At 43.1% G+C, this 19,390-nt stretch overlaps 1 long non-coding RNA gene across 1 annotated transcript; it reads left to right on the forward strand.

Annotated features, from left to right (window-relative positions):
- The first annotated feature begins 211 nt into the window (after positions 1–211).
- On the forward strand, positions 212–18,434 carry LOC123570539 (uncharacterized). The gene is made up of 3 exons (XR_006694804.3): positions 212–293; positions 13,125–13,355; positions 17,697–18,434. It is a non-coding gene; the product is annotated as an uncharacterized lncRNA (long non-coding RNA).
- Positions 18,435–19,390: the final 956 nt, after the last annotated feature.

Below are 19,390 nucleotides of genomic sequence, written 5' to 3' on the forward strand. Positions count from 1 at the left end.
TGCGTATGTATAATAAGGCTTTTCTGGACCACCCTATTTAATTACCCACTCCTTGCTGTCCATGCCTCTCTCTTGATATATTTTCTCTGAGTGTTTGTAGCAACCTGACATATTTTACATGCTTATACTCTATGTACTTTATATTAAAGCACAGTTATGTAATTTATTTCTCTGCTCCCTTCACCTCTTTCCTCCCTCCCTGTAATATACCAGTAGAATGTAATCTTCAAGCAGGCAAGGATATTGACCTGCTGGTTTTGCTGCTGTATCCCCTAGACAGTGCCTGGCACACGGTAAGCCTTTTAAAAATATTTGTTGAATGCATGAGATAAACCATATAATGCTTAGTAGGTGCTCAGGGCTGAGAATCATAATTGATGTTAGCCTTTATTATCTTTATTTACTTCAAATAAGCTACTTAATTGCGAAATTTTCAGTCTGGAGGGATTCTGAGTTTGAGTCCAGTGTCTTCCCTGGGAGTGCTTGCTTGCACACGTGTGTGGGATAGACTCCCGCTGTGTCTGTGGACTCAGCGTCTCAGCTCCAGGCTTTTTGCTGCCAGGCATAGCGAGCCGTGACATTTATAAATCTCTGGGCTCTTAATCCCCTGCTGATCCTCGGAAAGGAGTAGACATTTGTTGCTAAACACATTGCCCCACTTTGAACAAAGAAACGAAGAGATACCCAAGCGTCAATATAACAGCTGCCTGCGATGGCTGTGACGTCGCTTCCATCCTAAAGAGGAGGGTACTGACTGGGACTCACTCCTGTGCACTGACCTGCCCCACTCACCTGGCTGGTGAGGGGTGCAGTTACTACCTTCAGAACACATATCACTGGGTCCTTGCGCTGCATTCTTCTGTCTCTGAGCAGATCTGTTTGTTTAAAGGTTTATTCCTCACATTCAGCTCAAGCCTGTAAATCCTTCCTATAAATTCTGCCTGCTCCTTGATACCAATCTGTTCTCCTCCAAGTAAATCTTTTAAAGACAATACTCCAGCAGCACCGGGAGAGCAATTCCTGCAAAATCATGCCCGGAAGCCCCCTGTTAGCACGCAAATATGCCCCTTTGCAGCATGTTCTGATTGTAATTCATGATGCACAGTGCAGAGAATTAAGCCGGGTCCCTTCCTTATCAGTCACCATTTAATGGAGACTGAATGGTTGTGGACGCTTTTGTTAGGGTCATCAAGAAGGTTTGCGATGCTCGGCTTGGTAAGGAGGAACTTGTGTGCTCAGTGCTAAGACAAACCTAGCACTATATAGGCTCCCAGAAGCCCATGGCAGTTACAGGAGCCATGGACAACAAACACGTAGACACTCGATGGCGGGCTCGGGAACCCGTGTTGGCAAACTCACCATTGATGGAAAGACCTGGAGGGCAGTATCTTTGGTCATGACATGAAACAGCCTAGCAAGCTGCAAAGGCCAGATTGAAGAGAGCTGTTGAGAATTTATTTGCTTGCTACAGGCTGGCTTTTTATTGTATTTGTTTATTTATAATTTTTTTAGCAAACCATCTGAAATGGGATGAGAGAGCCACATTTGGGCACACCACTTATTGGACCAGCAGTTCTACAGAGGCGAGGGTCCATTCTTTGGTTTGTAGAAGCCTCTCTGTCAGCAGTTCTCAGTAGGAAAGGACTGTATTTCTCTTCAGTTCAGCAACATTTACTAAGTGCTGGCAATGGGCTAAGGGGATAGAGAGGAAGAAGGAGACTCTTGCCCTCCAGAAATTTACAGCCCAACATAATGTAAACACTTTTCTATACCACACTTGCAAATAGTAATTGTGTGGAAATTCAGACGGTGGATTTACATGTGATCAGACTGTGCGTGTGTGTGCATATGTGCGTGTGTGCACGCGTGTAGGTCACTGCCTGAAGAACGACAAATATGCTAAGATTTTAGTTACTCCTTGCTTTTTTTGTCCCCCCCTCATTTTTTTAACCTTTACTGAAGTATCATTCACATACCACAGACTGCACCCATTTCAAGTGTAGAACTCAGTGATAATTAATATATTTACAGAGTTGTGCAACCATAACTGCAATCTTATTTCAAGTAATTTCCACCTCCCCAGAAAGAAGCCTCGTGCCCATTTGAAGTCACTCTCCTTCCTAACCCCAGCCTGAGGCAACTACTAATCTATTTTCTGTCTCCATGGATTTTCCTTTTCTGCACATTTTATGTAATGAAATCATGCCATATGTGGGTTTTTGTGCCTGGTTTCTTTCACTTAGCATAATGTTTTTTGCAGTTTATCCATTAGACACACTCGGAAGCAGTATTTCCAGCACCAGTCTATGGTCTCATTTTGTCCTCTTCCTTTTACAATTGAAGGCGCAATTAACTGGCCTAAATTCAATGAACTTAAAGGTGGGCCATTTGTGGCGTGCTTACTCAATTCAATCTCGGCTGAGATTTGATCCCTTATTATTACATTAGTGCTTTTTCCTTTTCTGTTTTCAGTTACCTTTTATAAAATAGTGTAAGAGTGGAAGATAATCAAATAGCTAAATAAATCTTATCAACAGAGATAGTGAAGGTGCTGGAGCTTCCTCACTGAGCAAACAGAGCTACCGTAAAATGGTAACTCGTGAAAAAATTAAAGTTGAGCATATGCATTGGATTTAGGGGCATCAACGCGCAATGTATGAAAATGCAGCTTGTTCAAAACTTGAAGGTGTGAATGTCAGAGACTCCCTGTGAATCTCGTCATCATTGTCATCATTCTCATAACAATAATAGCAACTCCCTTTTTCTGAGTGCATGGTATGAGCTATTCAGTTCCCACGCATTTCCTCATTGAATCCTCACAACCATTGGAGGAATATATATTTTTTAATTATTATTTCCATTTTACAGACGGAGACAATGAGTTCCAGTAAGTTTAAAGACACATGCCTAAGACTGAGAACTCAAAATATCTGAGACAGATCTCAGTCAATTTAGAAACGTTTATTTTGCCAAGGTTAAGGACGTGGCCGGGACACAGCCCAGGGAGGCCCTGATGACATGTGCCCCAGGTGGTCAGGGCACAGCTTGGTTTTATACATTTTAGGGACACATGAGATATGAATCCATATGTGTAAGATGTACATTGGTTCAGTCCAAGGTGGAACAACTCCAGGTGGGGAGGGGGCTTCCAGGTCACGGATAGACAAGAGACAAAAGGTTGCATTCTTCTGAGTCCTTGATCAGCTGTCCACTGAATACAGTGTTCATTCCTGGGCATAGGCCTAACTAACTTTGGGAAGGAATTCAGTTCATGGCTTGACTCTGAATCAAAATTGATAATAACCCTTTCCCCAAAAGACCCTCTTCTTGCCCAGGGACCAGTCTGCCTTTGCAGGACTAACAAATTAGCTACAAGATTAGAAATTACAGTTTAGGGGTCATGCAGCCTCTGGCTCCAAGAGTCTGAACCTCCTCAAATTACTCCTGGGGATAACATCACTATTGCAAAACCTGAGATCAGTGCTTGAGATGTTTTGCAGACGCTGCACTCCATGGATCAGCTGACACCATGCAGACCACTAATCTGCCTCAACCAGTTCTGCCGTCTCACCCAGGAACAGCAAGAAAACCTCACTTCAACCCCCTATGACTCCATCTCCAACCTGACCAATCAGCACTCCTCACTTCCCAAGCCCATACCCGCCAAATTATCTTTAAAACTCTGATCCCCGAATGCTTGGGGAGACTGATTTGAGTAATGATAATTAAACTCCAGTCTCCCGCACAGCTGGCTCTGTGTGAATTACTCTTTCTCTATTGCAATTCCCCTGTCTTGGTAAGTGGGTTCTGTCTAGGCAGTGTGCAAAGTGAATCCGTTGGGCAGTTACAAAAGGAGCCTGGGAGATGGGTTGAGCAGGGGGTAGATAAAGTAATGACTCTGATCAGACCCCGCTGAGAGATTTGCCATTGTCAATAAGGTAAGAGGGAGACACTGAGGAATTTTAAGTGCAGACGTGATGTGAACAGATTTGAGTTTTACAAAGATGAATTCCTAGGGGGAATAATGGTGCCTTGGATCAAAGTTCTCAATTCCAAGTAGCAAGTTAGGGTCTCAGAAAAGATACAAAACTTCGGACCAAGCTCTCCTCTCCTCTTTTCAGCAGGAACCAAACTTGCCAAGGAGACCTTCAGGTTTCTAGAGTCCGAGGCTGATGAAGAAAGAAGGTTGGGGCAGATTTTGACCGGGGTCTGAGCTTTGCCTAATCACACTGACCGACTGAGCAGCCACTGCTGATGAATTTTTATTTCCTTAACTGGCAAAGCCTTCTTGGCACCAAAAAAGTGTTCATGGTTTTTCTTAAAAAAGCATTTAGTGCCTCTGAGTTGAGAAGGCTGGTTTACTGAGATGTGGCATCTCTTATAAAAGTTAAGGGGCGTTTTTCAGTCACTTTATAGTTTGTTTTATTGATGGAGAAAGGGAAAGGGATAAAATATTATTGTCTTCTAAAATCTCTGTCCTTTGGCAGCAAGGATGAGAAGGTATATGTCCTGGTAAATTTGGGTTACAAAATAACCCCTTCCCTTAGTGCTCTGCTGACTGAGTTACCACAGTGCTTCCCATACACCATTGCCTCAGGCAAGTTGCTTAATTTTTCTGGGCCTCAGTTGCTTAGTCTGTAAAATGGGAATATGAACACCAATACCACCGACCTCTTAGAAGTATTATGAGGATTAGGTATCTAGTATTTGTAAAGCATTTAAAACCAAACAGTATCTGGAACATACTAAGCTGAGAAGTGTTTGTTCAATAAAAGTAGATAGATTTTGAACCACAGCTGGGTCAAGTTGTGGCATGTGAATTACACACCTAGCTGAGTGAGCTTGGACCAATTGCTCATTCTCCCTGAGTCTCAGCTTCACCACCTGTGAAATAAGGGAGGCTGGACTGGGTGATCTCCAGGCCTCCTTCTGATCTCTCAGCACATTATCTCTCATCGTCTGGTGAGAGAGAGAAGGTTTGTCTGTATGCTGTGGAAACAGGGATGAAACCAAGACACAGAGAGGTCACACAGTTTGCCAGAAGCCTGGGATTAAAGCCAGCCCCACACAAACAATTTTCAGCTTTTTCTGTCCACAAGAAACATCTGAGAAGCTTCGGAAACCCTGACGACCGTGCCTTGCCTCAGAACACCTGGCACAGCATCCCTGCGTGTGGGGCCTGGCCCTGGTCCTTGCAAAAGTCTTCCCAGATGATGCTAATAGCTGCCAGGGTGGCACATTATTGGCCTCGATTAAAATTCAGGTCTAGCCAAGCTTGTTATCTTTCAGTTGTAGATTTATGAGGATGGATGGTGCACAGTATTCTGTGGTCCACAGTATTCTGTGGTCCACAGTATTCTGGCCAGAGTTGCCCAAGTGTTGCATTTTCCTCTTGGTGACAGCACACATTGAGTGCCTACTCGATCACATGGCATACCTGTTTCGTTTTACCTTCTCGTGAAATAAGAGTAGTGGGTGCTCATTTTACAAATGAGGCTCTGAGATGGGTGCACATTTCTCAAGGTCCACTGTTTAGTAAGTGTGGGGACCAGGTCCAACTGATGCTAAAAAAGCTTCCCATCATCCCTCGCCACCAAGAGAGAGGAAACAGAGTGAGCTCCTTGGGGGGAACGCACCCTTGACTTGCAGGCAGTTCAGATTTCATTGGATTTTTGTTTGTGCACCTGCTAACGAACCAGGCCTTAGACACTGGCTTGCTTCTAGTTTGGGTTAATTTCACCTCTGGGTCAGCATAAAGTAACCCAGGGGTTCCCCAAATGTGCTGCCTGGACCACCAGCATCAACGTCACCTGGGAATTCGTTAAAAATGCAATTTTTCATGCTCAAGACTTGCTGACTAGGAACCCAGATGTTCTCAGAGAGTGGTGCCTGGACTTTCAGCATCAACACCACCTGGGAACTTGTAAGAAAGTCAGTTGATTCAGAAACTCTTGGGGTGGGGGTCCTACAATCTGTGTTTTAACAACCCCTCTAGGGGAGACTAATGCTTGCTGAAGTTTAAGGTCCACAGACTTAGCCTGGTGCTTCACAGCCCTGGAGGCAAATTACAGTCACCTGGAGAGCTTTCAAAGCATGCAACATGGGTATGCCCAGGACAATTAGGATTTTTAAGACAGAATGAGGCTTGGGCATTGACAGTCAAAAAAGAAACTTCTCAGGTGCTCTTAATGTGCAACTAAGGTTGGTCAACTTAGCAAAATAGCAACAGCTACAACAAGCCCAGTTAAATTTGCATTCCAAATAAACAACAAATAATGTTGGAGTAGAAGTACGCCATATGAAATGTCTGGAACATCATCTTTCCATTCTCCTCACCCTCCATCCTCTGGAAAAAGCCTTATCTAGAAAGCAGCAATAAGTTTGTGGGTTTTCTTTTTTTGAGATCTTTTGTGCAGCATGGTGGATATAGTTAAAAATAGTGTATAGTGCATGTTAAAATCGCTAAGAAAATAAATTTCAAATGTCCTCACTGCAGAAAATAATAAACATTTGAAGTGATAGATATGTTAATTAGCTTGATTTAATTATTCCACATTGTATTCAGAAATCATAACTCACTTGGCACTTGCATAAATATATACAACTATAATTTGTGAGGTTACAGTAAAAAATGCCTGGGACATGTTAACATTTTTCGTTAACACGTTAACAAAAAAACAGATTTTTTTTTTTTTTTTTTTTTTTGAGATGGAGTCTCGCTCTGTCACCCAGGCTGGAGTATAGTGGTGTGATCTTGGCTCACTGCAAGCTCTGACTCCTGGGTTCACGCCATTCTCCTGCCTCAGCCTGCCTAGCAGCTGGGACTACAGGCACCGCCACCATGACCGGCTAATTTTTTGTATTTTTTTTTAGTAGAGACGGGGTTTCACCGTGTTAGCCAGGATGGTCTCGATCTCCTGACCTTGTGATCTGCCCGCCTTGGACTGCCAAAGTGCTGGGATTACAGGCGTGGGCGACTGCACTCGGCCTTAACACTGAGATTTTTCTGTTAAGTCTATGTGCAACCAATGGTGAGAACCACCAAACTTAGGATTCGAAGATTATACTGCAACCTCCAAGAGACTGAGGTACTACATAAAATAGGAAAGTCCCAGAACCTTCTGTGTTCAATTTAATGAATTATGCAAATGATAATGTAACCACCACCCTGATCATTTACTTCTCAAAGGGTGGTCCAAGGACTAGCAGCATCACTCAGGAGCTTGTTAGAAATGTGGAATCCCAGGCTCCACTCCACCTCTAAGTGGGAATCTGCATTTTAACAAGATCCCTTGGTAATGAGCATAAACATTAAGTTCGAGAAGCTCTGATCTAGTCTAGTTTTAGTTTTTAAAACTATGCTGTCCCCTATGATAGCCACATGTGGCTATTTAAATTCAAACTAATGAGAATAAAATATGTCGTAAAAGTTCCTTAGTCACATTAGCCATATTTTAAGTGCTCAATAACTGTACGTGGCTACCATCTTGCACCTTGCAGCTGTAGAACTTTCCGTCACCACTGACAGTTCTACTGGAAGGCCCTGTTTCAGAAGGAGGCATCAAAAAAACCTTCTTTGTGAACCAACAGGTGGGCATTGAGACCTTGTTCAAAGACAAACATAAAAATAGTTATGAGTCAGAGAGGCAAAAGAGGTGCCATTCAGCAGAAATACCTGAACCATCTGAAAAAGGTGGGGGTGGGGAAAGGAAAACCTTCTTTTAAAGTTGGCAGAAGCCTGGCGAACATGGCGAAACCCCGTCTCTACCAAAAATACAAAAATTTAGCCGAGCATGGAGGTAGGTGCCTGTAGTCCTAGATACTCAGGAGGCTGAGATGGGAGGATCACTTGAGCCTAGGAGGTGGAGGTTGCAGTGAGCCGAGATTGCCCCACTGTGCTCCAGCCTGGATGACAGAGCAAGAACCTGTCTAAAAAAAAAAAAAGAAGAAAGTTTTAAAATTGGCAGAGTTCCTGAGCTAGCCATGTTGCAGCTCTGCTGGCAAAACCCTGCACAATGCTGAGTGTAAGTGCATGTGGCATCCACGTTATTACCAGAAAATTCATTATCTGGATGGATGTGATCACATTGAATACCAAATGAAGCGGCAGTAGCAGGACAATAAATTAAAGTGTTAGACAAACAGCACCCATCCTGAGAGATGCCTCCCTCTGGTTCCCTTTGCCTGTCTGCAGGTGGCGTGGGGGAAGAGAGGAAGGAGTGGCTGCTGAAATGTCAAAGCACCTTGTTATAAGGGGCAAGCATAGAACCTGGCAGGGCTTGAAGACATTTAAAAAGAAAAAGGCCTGGGGAATTTGGATTCTGGCTTCTGGGTCTGTAGGAAGGAGGCTCGGGTTGTTAAGGGCAATGGTCACCCATTGCATTTGCCGAGACTTATTATTGCAAATGTTTTCTGCATACATTTCTCTCATTTGATCACCAGCTACCTATAAAGTGGTGGGAGGGATAAATCAGACAAAAGCTCTAAAAATATTTTGGGAAAATTCATTTTGTTTTTCTCTGGGTTTTAATCCTGGATGCATCGCTAGGCAGCTCTGAGATCCTGGGCAAAGGGCTAGCCTCTCTGAGCCTCGGTTTTCTCATCTGCAAAGTTCTTGCCTCAATAGGTTGGTGGAGTGAAGATAATCTGTGCTGGCCCATAACAGGAGCTGAGCAAATGGTAACTGACATCTTTAGCCTTTGTATGCTTTCTGAGAGCCTACTATGTGCCAGCAGAAATGCTAAGATGCTGAAGACATGACTCTTGCCATGTGCAGAAAGTGACAGTGCAAAATTCATGCCAATATTTAGTGCTAAGGTGTTTGCAGAGTACTGTGGGAAGGCAGAGAGGTGCAAATCTCCTGGGGAAGGCTTCATGGGGAGGTGTCATTTGAGCTGGGTTATAAGGGAAGAGGTGGAGTTCTCTAGAAAGGATTGGTGGAAGGGCGTTGCAGAGAGAGGGAGAATAGCATTTGGGAAGATGTAGATGTGAGAAAGAGCATGCTGTGTTTAAAAGATTTTGGGAGGTCTGTTGGGCCAGGACCAGGGTGTACATGTCTTATCTGGGAGGATGATGGGTGTGAGATGAGACAGAGTCTGTGAGTCAGGGTGAGGCTTCTGTATCAGGCTAAAAAGTGTGCCTTCACCCTTTATTATTAGGGGACTATATTAGTTCTATCTCTGAAAAACAAATCACCCCCAAACTTGCAGCCTCCAATATTAATAAACATTTATTATCTTGCAGTTTCTGTGGTCAGGAATTTGGGAGTTACCCATTTGGATGCTTATGGCTCAGGGTCTTTCATGAGGCTATAGTCAAGTTGTTGTTAGGGGCTGCTGTCATCTGAAGGCTCAACTGGGGCTGGAGGAGCCACTTACACAATGGTGCCCTCACATGACTGGCAAGTTGGTGCCTGATGGTGGCTGGAGGTTCCTCATCACGTGGACAGTCCCAGAGACCTGCTTGGCTGTCCTCATGACGTGGTGTTTGATTTCTCCAAAAGAGAGAAAGGCAGAAGCTGCAGTGTCTTTTATGCCCACACACCAGAAGTCACAATCATTTCTGCAATATCCTGTTGGTTATACAAGTCAGCCTGTTAAATGTGGGAAGGGGCTACACAACAGTGGAACCATCAGGAGAAGAGAATCAATGAGGCCATCTTCAAGGTTGGCCATCTTTCCAGTAGGATGAGGGATTTACATCATTGACTCCTCCCTTCCAAAGAGAGACCAAGGCTTGAGGCTGACAACTCATCCTAGGATCACACCACTAGATGTTGGCAGTGTTGGCACTCTGCTGCCTTCTCAGGAGCTCTTTCTTTCATTCAAAGCCATTTCATTGCGATTTCTGTGGTATTGCTGGAATAGTAGACAACTCAATTATCTGTGTGGAATTTTGGGAATTCACACTCAGAGCAGAAACCAAAGCTGAAGGAAGTTATCCAGCTCTCCCGCCCAGAGCCCACTGCTTAGGCAAAGGCAGTGTTAGGTTACGAGGGAGGCTGCTCTGTTGATTAATGCTAGATTATTAAAGACTAGTTTATTAATGTTGGTTTTCAAGAAGTTTATGATTACACTAAAAAAGGAGCTGTTATATGGATAGATAACTGGATGAATGGATGGATGAAGAAATATATAGATAAGACAGACAGATAGACAGATGAATGGATGGATAGATAGATATATGGATGGATACATAGATGAATAGATAGATGATACATAAATGGATGGATCAATGGATGTATAGAAGATGGATGGATGGATGGATAGATGGACAGATGGATGAACAGATGGACGGATGGATGGAGAGATAGATAGATAGATAGATAGATAGATAGATAGATAGATAGATAGATAGATATGTAGGCAGGTAGATAAATGTATGGATGCCAGCATAAGGCTACAATCTTCCTCTTGGAAAGGACTGTCCTCTATTTTGAAGTTAAGCCATTTTTGTATAATACTTTTTTATAAAAATCAAAATCAGGCCTTAAATCTTGGAGTCATTTTTGATGTCTCCCTTTTTCTTACACCCCATATTTTGTCTGTCAGCAAATTCCATCAAAATTTATCTTCAAAATATACCCGGAGTGCAGCCATTTCTTACCCCTTCCACTGCTGCCCCTATATTATTGCATCTAGAAGTGGATGAGGCCCTCACATTCTTCTCCCTGCTCCAATCTTACCTCTCCCTCCAGACTCTTCTCCCAAGCTGCTGGAGGGATTGCACGTACATGGAAATAGATCCTGCCGCTTCTGTGCTCCAACTCTTCCAACGGTTCACAACTCAGAGTAAAACTCAAACTCTTACAATGGTCTGACTGGCCTCATGCAGCCCCGTCTCCTGTGGTCTCTCTGACCCTGTCTCTCTTTCTGTCTTCTTCTTTTTCACTCTGCTCTGGACACCCTGGCACCTGGCTGTTCCTCATACCCCTGACCTGTTTCCTTTTCAGCAACTTTGCTGATTGATCCCTCTGACTGCCATGTCCTTTCCCAGATATCTGCGTGGCTCTCTCCCTCACCTTCTCAGCGAAGTCTTTTCTGGCCATGCTAACTAAATCCTTCACCCCCTCCAAATGTGTTTTGCTCATGGAGGTAGGCCCCACCATCAGGAAGAATGCTGAGTGGAGAGAAAGCTCTGAATAATTATTTGTTGAATAAATGAACAAATGAACAATTAATAACAGGCAAGACCTTTATATTCATCATCTCATTTAATCCAGCAAGGTAGGTATGATTTGTGACTATCCCCATTTTAAAGATGAGGAAACTAAGTCTGGAGAGGTTAAATTGGTTGGCCTAGACCATGGTGGAGCTGAGATTTGAACCCACAATCTGTGTGTCTCCAAGGCTGATGTTCTCCTTGCCTGTCATCACCCTGTGAAATCCTCCAAGATGAGATCTTTCTGCTGTGAGATTGTAGGGGCTCCAGCATCACAACCTCAAATGGTGCTTTTTCACCAAATTGAGTCTTCAGAGATGTGACATTTAGAGGCAGTGGGAAGTGTAGAAAGCTTGTCTGTTAAATTTGCCTCTCTTCTTTTTATTTTCTAATATTGTTTTTCTTTCTGGAAAGTTTTCTCACCAGGCCTGTAATAATGGCATCCTTCCCCAATCATGCCATTCTGCACATATGTATAGAAACCTTATTGGCAAGGACTGTCAGCTCCAGCTACCACACAGCACTCTGGGAGAGGGCTGGCTTCTCTTAGTTCTGCTTGGAGGTGACAAAGCCATTCAGAGTCTCTCAAGACAGTAATTGTGCCTAAAAATAACTGAGCTGCCATTTTCTTCACTTTTCACTTTTAAGACAACATGATCGTATTCCAGAAAGTGTTGCAAACAGAGGGGGAAAAGGCATTCCTAATTCTGCCATGTATCCCGGCAGCTACGTTGAGTCATAAGTATCCTCCAAGTTATCAAAGCCTCTCCCTGTGACAGAACTTGGTGATATTTTGGTAGAGGAGTGTCAGGGAGGCAGACAGAAATAAAAGACACTTATACACACATTCACACACACAGAACCTGGGAACTCTCACTAAATCATTTGACAATCAGGGCTGATCTTACCAGGCAGATGATCCCCATGGGGAGGGGAGAGTAAGAAAATAGGTAATAAACAATTAATAATAGCTTTCATCATGAGCCAAGGCCTTTCCATTGATCATTTCATTTAATCCATCAAGGGAGTTATTATTTATGACTATCCTCTTTTTACTGATGGGTAAACTGAGTCTGGAGAGGTTAGTTGGATCAGTCTGTAGCCAAGCTGAGATCCTAAGGTTGGACTTTGAGAGCAGAAGCTAATAGTCCACAAGTCTTCATGCATGAGCTGCACCCTGTAATAAGGGTGCAGCTCTTGGGTTTGCAACCGGATTCTCAACTAACCTGGGGAGCTTTAACATAATGCTGAGCTCCAGGCCCCACCCTGAAGAATTCTGATTTAATTGGTGTGGATAGGGGCATTGGTCATTGGTTCCAGGGTGCAGTCAGGATTGAAATCCATTGGCTTAAGTCTTTGCTGACTCTGAGAAGCGCCCAGCAAGATGTGAACATTCTGCCAGCTGCACTCCACTGAACTGTGAGCCGGTGGTGGGTTTCACACCCGAACTCCATCAGTGCTGACATAGAGGACACTTTATGTTGTGTCTCTTCCAAGAGCCTTGCGGGGAGACCTTCTAAAAACAATCATGGCCCCTGTGACTCAAGATCACCTAACACCGAGGCTTGATGGTGGCAGAAAGAATGTTCTCCTATCAGAACATCCACTGTAGCATTCCCAAATTAAGAAGAGGAACATAGTGAGCCAAAAGGTAGAGAATTCTCCAGGGAACTAGATGAGGGAAGTGAGGTTGGGCTAGCAAAGAGAGGGTCAAAACAAAGATCCTGGATGTGTGGTGGTGGGCACCATACCACCTTGGAAAAGATGGGGCAGAGAGTTGAGCCAAGGAGACCAAAGACACAGAGAAAGCAAACTCTGCCAAGGAATGGGGCTGTCTTGGTATTGGTTTCATAATATTTCCAGCTCCTGGGACAGTGTCTGGTCCCTGTAGGTGCCCCATAAATATTTGTTAAATGAATGATAAACACACTTTGCAAAAAAAAACCCTTGTTGTTTTTCAACAGCTTGTCATGATGGGCCTCCATGGCTTTCTCTACTGATCCTTCTGAATATCAGAATAAGGATGATCCAGGACTGGAAGACATCCATGGATGGCTGCAAGGTGCTGGAAAGAGTGGAAACACGCTACTTGAGGAGCACGCTAGGGTCTAGGAACATGCTGGGGCATTATGATGCAAGGAAGCAGGAACCAATGCACACCCACTCGGCTTTGTTGTGAGAGCCTCCTGGATTAGGTAAGGCAATATTACTCCTAAGGCTGCTAACTGCAGAGAATCTGGCCTGCAGATATTTTCCTTGGATCACCATTTTATTAACATTATTTTTAATTTGTTACCAGTGCTTAAAAATTGGGAGATTTCTTTAGAAATCTAGATTTCTGGCTTCTTTTGAAGATTCAGAAGCTCTCACAGCCCTGGACCAGAATTCCCACTGGCCATAGTGGGCTATCCTGGAGTAGCTGCTGGTCCCTTTGGACAGATGGGGCATACCCCGTCCCATTTGTCTTGACCTCTGTCCAGGTGACTTTGCCCATTTTCATTGCCATCCTGGTCCCTGTAGACACTGGAGTTCGAGACTCCCTGTGCTGTTCCTTTGCTTCTATGTCTGGCTATCTCAGCTCCCCCAACAGGTGCATATTCTGGGCTCCTTTTCCCACTGGGTACTTGGCACCTCAGCTGGTCTGTTTCTCAGCATTTCCTGGTGATCTCCTTACACTCAACCCAGGTTCCCTCCCACAGCCGTGTCTCTTGTATTCCTGACCGCACCTGACATCTTTCATCTGTCCAACAAACATTCTCCCATTTTTTTCTCTCTTTTTAAATTTTTTTGCTAAAGAAAGAGGTAATTGTTCAGCCTCAAGAGATATATCACAATTGGTCTAACCACTTTATTTTGTCTGGAATTGGTTTAGGGGTAGGCATGTGACTCAGTGGCTTGGTTCTTGCCAATGACACCTAAGAAATCTCCTAGGAGTTTCGGACAAACATTTTCCTCTCTCATTAAAGAATGATTCCTTCCTTTTGGAAGAGTGTCATCACGTGGAGATGTATTACTTGGAGTCATGGCAACCATCTTGTGACCATGAGGTGAGACCTCATTTTCACACTGAGAATAACAGAGGACAGGATGGTCCTGGGACTTTCATGCTATCACTGAGCTTCTAAGCCAAATCTAGATTTATTTATTCTGGGCTTCTTTTTTTTTTTTAATAAGTCCCACATGTACTTATAGCTTAAGACAGTGTGGGGCTTTTAAAAAAAAATTAATGATAGCCAAACGCATTTCTAACCAATACATTTTTTTCTCACCAGTTAGATTACAAATTTCATGACGGCAAGACTGCATCTATTTGTTCACTAGTATATAGGCAGGGCTTAGCACAGTGCCTGACACAGAGCTTGTAGTCCACAAATATTTATTTAATGGATGAATGACTCCATCTTAGCATTTGAAACTAAGTAAGTATGAAGACAGCAGCAACATCTGACTTATGTGCTATGGTCCAAGTATGTAATATATTAAACAAAATTCAGGTGAGTAGTAACATAATATGTTTGAAACCATTTTGCACATGAGGGTCCTTAGGCTTTAGAGAAGGTAAATTAGTTCCCTATATCCATGGATGAAAAAATAGTTGAGTCTGTATTTGAACCCCGGCAGTTCAGGTTCAAAATCTGTACTCTATGGACTCTGGTTATGTCCTAAAATCTACTGCTTGCCACCCTCAAGGGAAGACATAATGTCTGCAGCAAATGATATGGTTCCTACAGGCTTTGCTTTGCAAAATACAACAAATGACAGAACTATCCAGCAGAATTCGGTTCCCCTGAGCCTTGGTTCACCAGATGCTATTTTTGTGCCATTTAAGAGTAGAGCTACAAAAATTGGCATCATGGAACCCGACAATTAGAAGAAAACTTGGGCATTCATCCCTTTAACTACCAGCTTCTGAGCTCATGCTATGGCAGCCAGAACATGGACCTTGGAGTCTAATTGGCTTGATTCGAATTCCAGCTCTGCCACTCAAAAGCTGTATGACCTTGGACATGAATATCAGCCCTCTGAACCTTGGTTTTATCACCCACAAAAGACAGGTGGTTCTAATGAGGTGAAACATGCAAAGTGCTTTGCACCATACCTAACACATAGTAGGCACTCAACAAATACTAGTTTCTGGATAGTATGTTCTTCCATCTCAGTTCTGAAGTCAACTATAAGTAAATTTTTATGTTTATAAAAATTATCTCATTTTACACGTAAGGCAGATGTTAAAGGGATGTGGAAAATTCTATTGAAGATTTCATAACCTTTATTTCTAGGTTTGGTGCCAGAGAAGTAAACCTCAGTTCATCCCACTATAAAAGAGAAAGAGCTTTCTACCTAATGCACAGTACAGCTGAGATATTCTACGATTTAATTAAAAGCTGCAGTGTCTTCCTATCTGCAGATGAATGACATTTAAATAGAAACTAGTGTTCAGCGATTTCATTACTTGGTTAAGTAATATGCCCTAAATAGCAAGTTTTAGTAATTACTGTACACTTTTCTTAAATACCCTGTTTACTGATCACCTTATAACCTGATGATACACATACATAATTTTGTATTTATAGATAAATGCTCTTTCCCGACAACTTGAACACCTAAATTATGCATTGCAAAAATCAGGTAATTGCAGAGAAACATTTGTCGTCTAACATGTGAGATCTCCAGGTAAATAGCATAATTATAGGCAACCTTTTGGAATCAATAGAAGGTAGATCCTTCTATTGATTTACAAGTTATCTTCCCATCATTTTTCCACTTTTTGAAGTGAATTCAAGGACTGGGTGCAGTGGCTCATGTCTGTATTCCCAGTTTGGGAAGCTGAGGTGGGTGGGTCGCTTGAGCCCAGGAGTTTGAGACCAGCCTGGGCAACATGGTGAAACCCAACTCTACAAAAAAAAAAAAAAAAAAAAGCAAAACAAAATTAGGTGTGTCGGTGTGTGCCTGTAGTCCCAGCTGCTTAAGAGGCTGAGGTAGGAAGATCAATTGAGCCCAGGGAAGTTAAGGCTGCAGTGGATCAAGATCGCACCACTGCACTCCAGCCTGGTTAAGAGAGTGAGACCCTGTCTCAAAACAAACAACAAACAAACAAAAAAGTAAAATTGAAAATTACCTTAAATAATGACTTCTATCTATGACAACTATGACAAGGTCCACGCTCTTGCTTTCATAACCTGATGTTTTTGGAGTTTATGGGTATAGAAAAAGCATGCTTAACCAAGATAGCTTTTTTTTTTTTTTTTAGATAGAATCTTGCTCTGTCACCCAGGCTGGAGTGCAGTGGTGCAGTCTCGGCTCACTGCCACCTCCGCCTCCCGGGTTCAAGCGATTCTCCTGCTTCAGCCTCTGGAGTAGCTGGGATTACAGGCATGCAATACCACGACCAGCTAATTTCTGTATTTTTAGTAGAGACGGTGTTTCACCATGTTGGCCAGGCTGGTCTCAATCTCCTGACCTCAGGTGATTCACCCAGCTCGGCCTCCCAATGTGCTGGGATTACAGGTGTGAGCCATCCTGTGGCCAGTAGCTATTTTTAAAAAGATTGTCCAAGGAGTTTGTGCATCTCCCTTCTTCTGGTAACAGATCTGGCCAATGAGGTTGGCATATGACTCAGGTCTGACCAATCATCGACCTCTATTTCTTAGGTGTCAGTAATTGGTTCAGTGGGTGGACATGTGACCTTAGCAGAGCCAATTAGCATTCTTCCCTGGAATTGATGCATAGGAAAGTTACTGTGAGGAAGACACTCTTGCTTTTGGTTGTAAATACAAAGTGGGGCATAAAGTTGGAGGTGCTGAGAGTTATCTTTTTTCCTGTCATGTAGAAAGGCCTGTTTGTAGTAGAAGATATGAAGCCAAGGAGGGAAAAGGGAGGTGAGAAATGTATGGGGGGGGGGGGGAGAGGGAGAGAGAGAGAAAAAAAAAAGTGGGAGAGAAGAGAGAGGGAGAGTGGGGAGGGAGGGAGAAAGTGGGAGCGAGAGAGAAGGAAAGAGAGAGAGAAAGAGAGAGAGAGAGACAGAGAGGGGGAGAGAGGGAAAAAGAGAGAGGGAGCGAGAGAGGAAAGAGAAAGGGAGAGAAAGCGAGGGAGAGAGGGAGAGAGAGTAAGGGGGAGAGGGAGGGAGAAAGAGGGAATGAGAGAGAGGGAAAGAGAGAGAGGGAGACAGAAAGAGGGAGAGAGGAGGGAAAGAGGGGGGAGAGAGGGAGAGAGAGAAAAAGACAGGGAGAGAGAAAAAGAGAGAGACAGGTAGAGAGGGAGAGAGGGAAAGGGGGTGGAGAGGAGGAAGAGTGGGGAGAGAAAGAGGGAGAGAGAGAGAGAAAGAGAGACAGGGAGAGAGAGAGAAGAGAGAAGGATGAGAGATGTACTTTGGCAGTGTCGAGAGCCAGTTCCATTGCTTGGAGACATTATCCCTGTAACCCATCCTTTCAATGCTACATACTCCTTCAGTATCATTTTCAAACCATGTGAGCCAATACATTCCACTCCCCCTTAGGATGGCTTAAGTTCAGTTTCTGTTCTGATTTCTCTTGCAGATTTCCCTGTACGTTTTAAGGGTGAATGGACACTGGCTCCCACACTGCTTTCTGGGAGGGATCTGTTCTGACCCAGAAAAGGATCTCGTATGGCCCAGAACAAGGCAAAATTGGTGGCTTTTTACTCATCTTCTGGGTGTTCAGCTCCTCTCTGTCAGGGCTAGAGACTGCGGGACAGCGTGTAACAGCTGGGTAGAGTCTGGTAAGGACATTTTATATAAGCCTTGCTGGATGTATCAAGGGCCCCATTCATATTTCTCCTCTTTTACTCAATAACTTTAATTCTTCATCTTTATCCTGAAAATAGCACAAGAGGGAGTGAAGATTTTCTCCTAAAGATGCAGAGCCAGGCTCTCTCACAATGGTCAATGGGAAACAGTCCAGAGATGCATAGTCTGAACAAAATTCAATTCATTATGGTTTTTCCACATATAGCATTTATCTTGTTCCATGGTGAGTTTGAAATAATGTTGTAAATATTTATGCTACAATAGTGAATAAAAAAGTAAGGCAGAGAAATTGTAAAAATACTGTCAATTATGTAAAGGGTCCTAAGTACAAAGATTAGAGGAAAATATGCTTTTATTTGACTATAACGGAAGGGTAGGATTGTAGGGAACGTTTATTCATGTTTCCCTAGACTTTCCTTCAACTTTTAAATGTTCTACAATGATGATGTATTACTTTTACCATCAGAAAAATGAAATAAAAGAAAATATAATAAAGTAAAACAAAACCTGACTTGACTACACTCTATCTCCCTTTGGTTGAGCAAAGATGTGTAATTGCTTGTGCTTTTAGTTTAGGCCTGGAGTCCTGAAAACCACATATCCTCTGTGACCTTTCAGCAAGTACCCTGACATTTCTTTTCCTGGGCATTTTGCCTGTAAAGTGGAGGTATTAATTCCCACACAGTTACCATTTGAAAATGTAAAGAGGGTGTAAAGGGAATGGCATAGATAGAACGTTGAGTATGAATTGATTAAACAGCAATTTTAGGAACTATTTTGCTGGAGGTGGAGGGCTGTCTACAGTGTCCCACAAGACGTTCCTTGGATGAGCAGCAGAGGACTTGTTTCCAGGATGGAAGAGAGAGAGCGAGAGCGAGCCATAGCATCACAGAACCATCCCCAGCCTGCTAAAGTGCTCACCCAATTAGTCTCTCATTCATTCAGCAAACAGTGACTAAAATATTCTTTATGTACCAAGACTGTGCGTGGCATTCACTTACAGACGAATGAAGCAGCCAACATTCTGTGGGGCCTGTGGGTAAAGAAAGCTTCTGTAGAAATCGATTGATTAGACCAATGCTCCCCAGTGGAAATATAAAGTGAGCCGCAAATGTGATTTTATATAATTGTAGAACCTATGGAATTATATAATTTGAAGTAACTTAAAATTGTCTTAGTAGTCACATTAAAAAAGTAGAAAAAAACCAAGTAAACTTAAATAATATTTAATAGTATATTTAACTTAATATACCCAAAACATTAACATTAGCCTTAATACAGCCTAAGTATTAAGAGGCAGAATTATTTCAGTGCCCCGCCCTGAACATTTTCTACGCTCTGCCAATTTAATTCTCCTTTCCGCAACTCCTGGCAGCCACAGATCTTTTACTGTCCTTACAGTTTTGCCTTTTTCAGAACATCACAGAGTTGGAATCATCCAGAAAGTAGCCTCTTCAGACTGGC

Source organism: Macaca fascicularis, chromosome 20 (assembly GCF_037993035.2).
Source record: "Macaca fascicularis isolate 582-1 chromosome 20, T2T-MFA8v1.1".
NCBI classification, from domain to species: domain Eukaryota; kingdom Metazoa; phylum Chordata; class Mammalia; order Primates; family Cercopithecidae; genus Macaca; species Macaca fascicularis.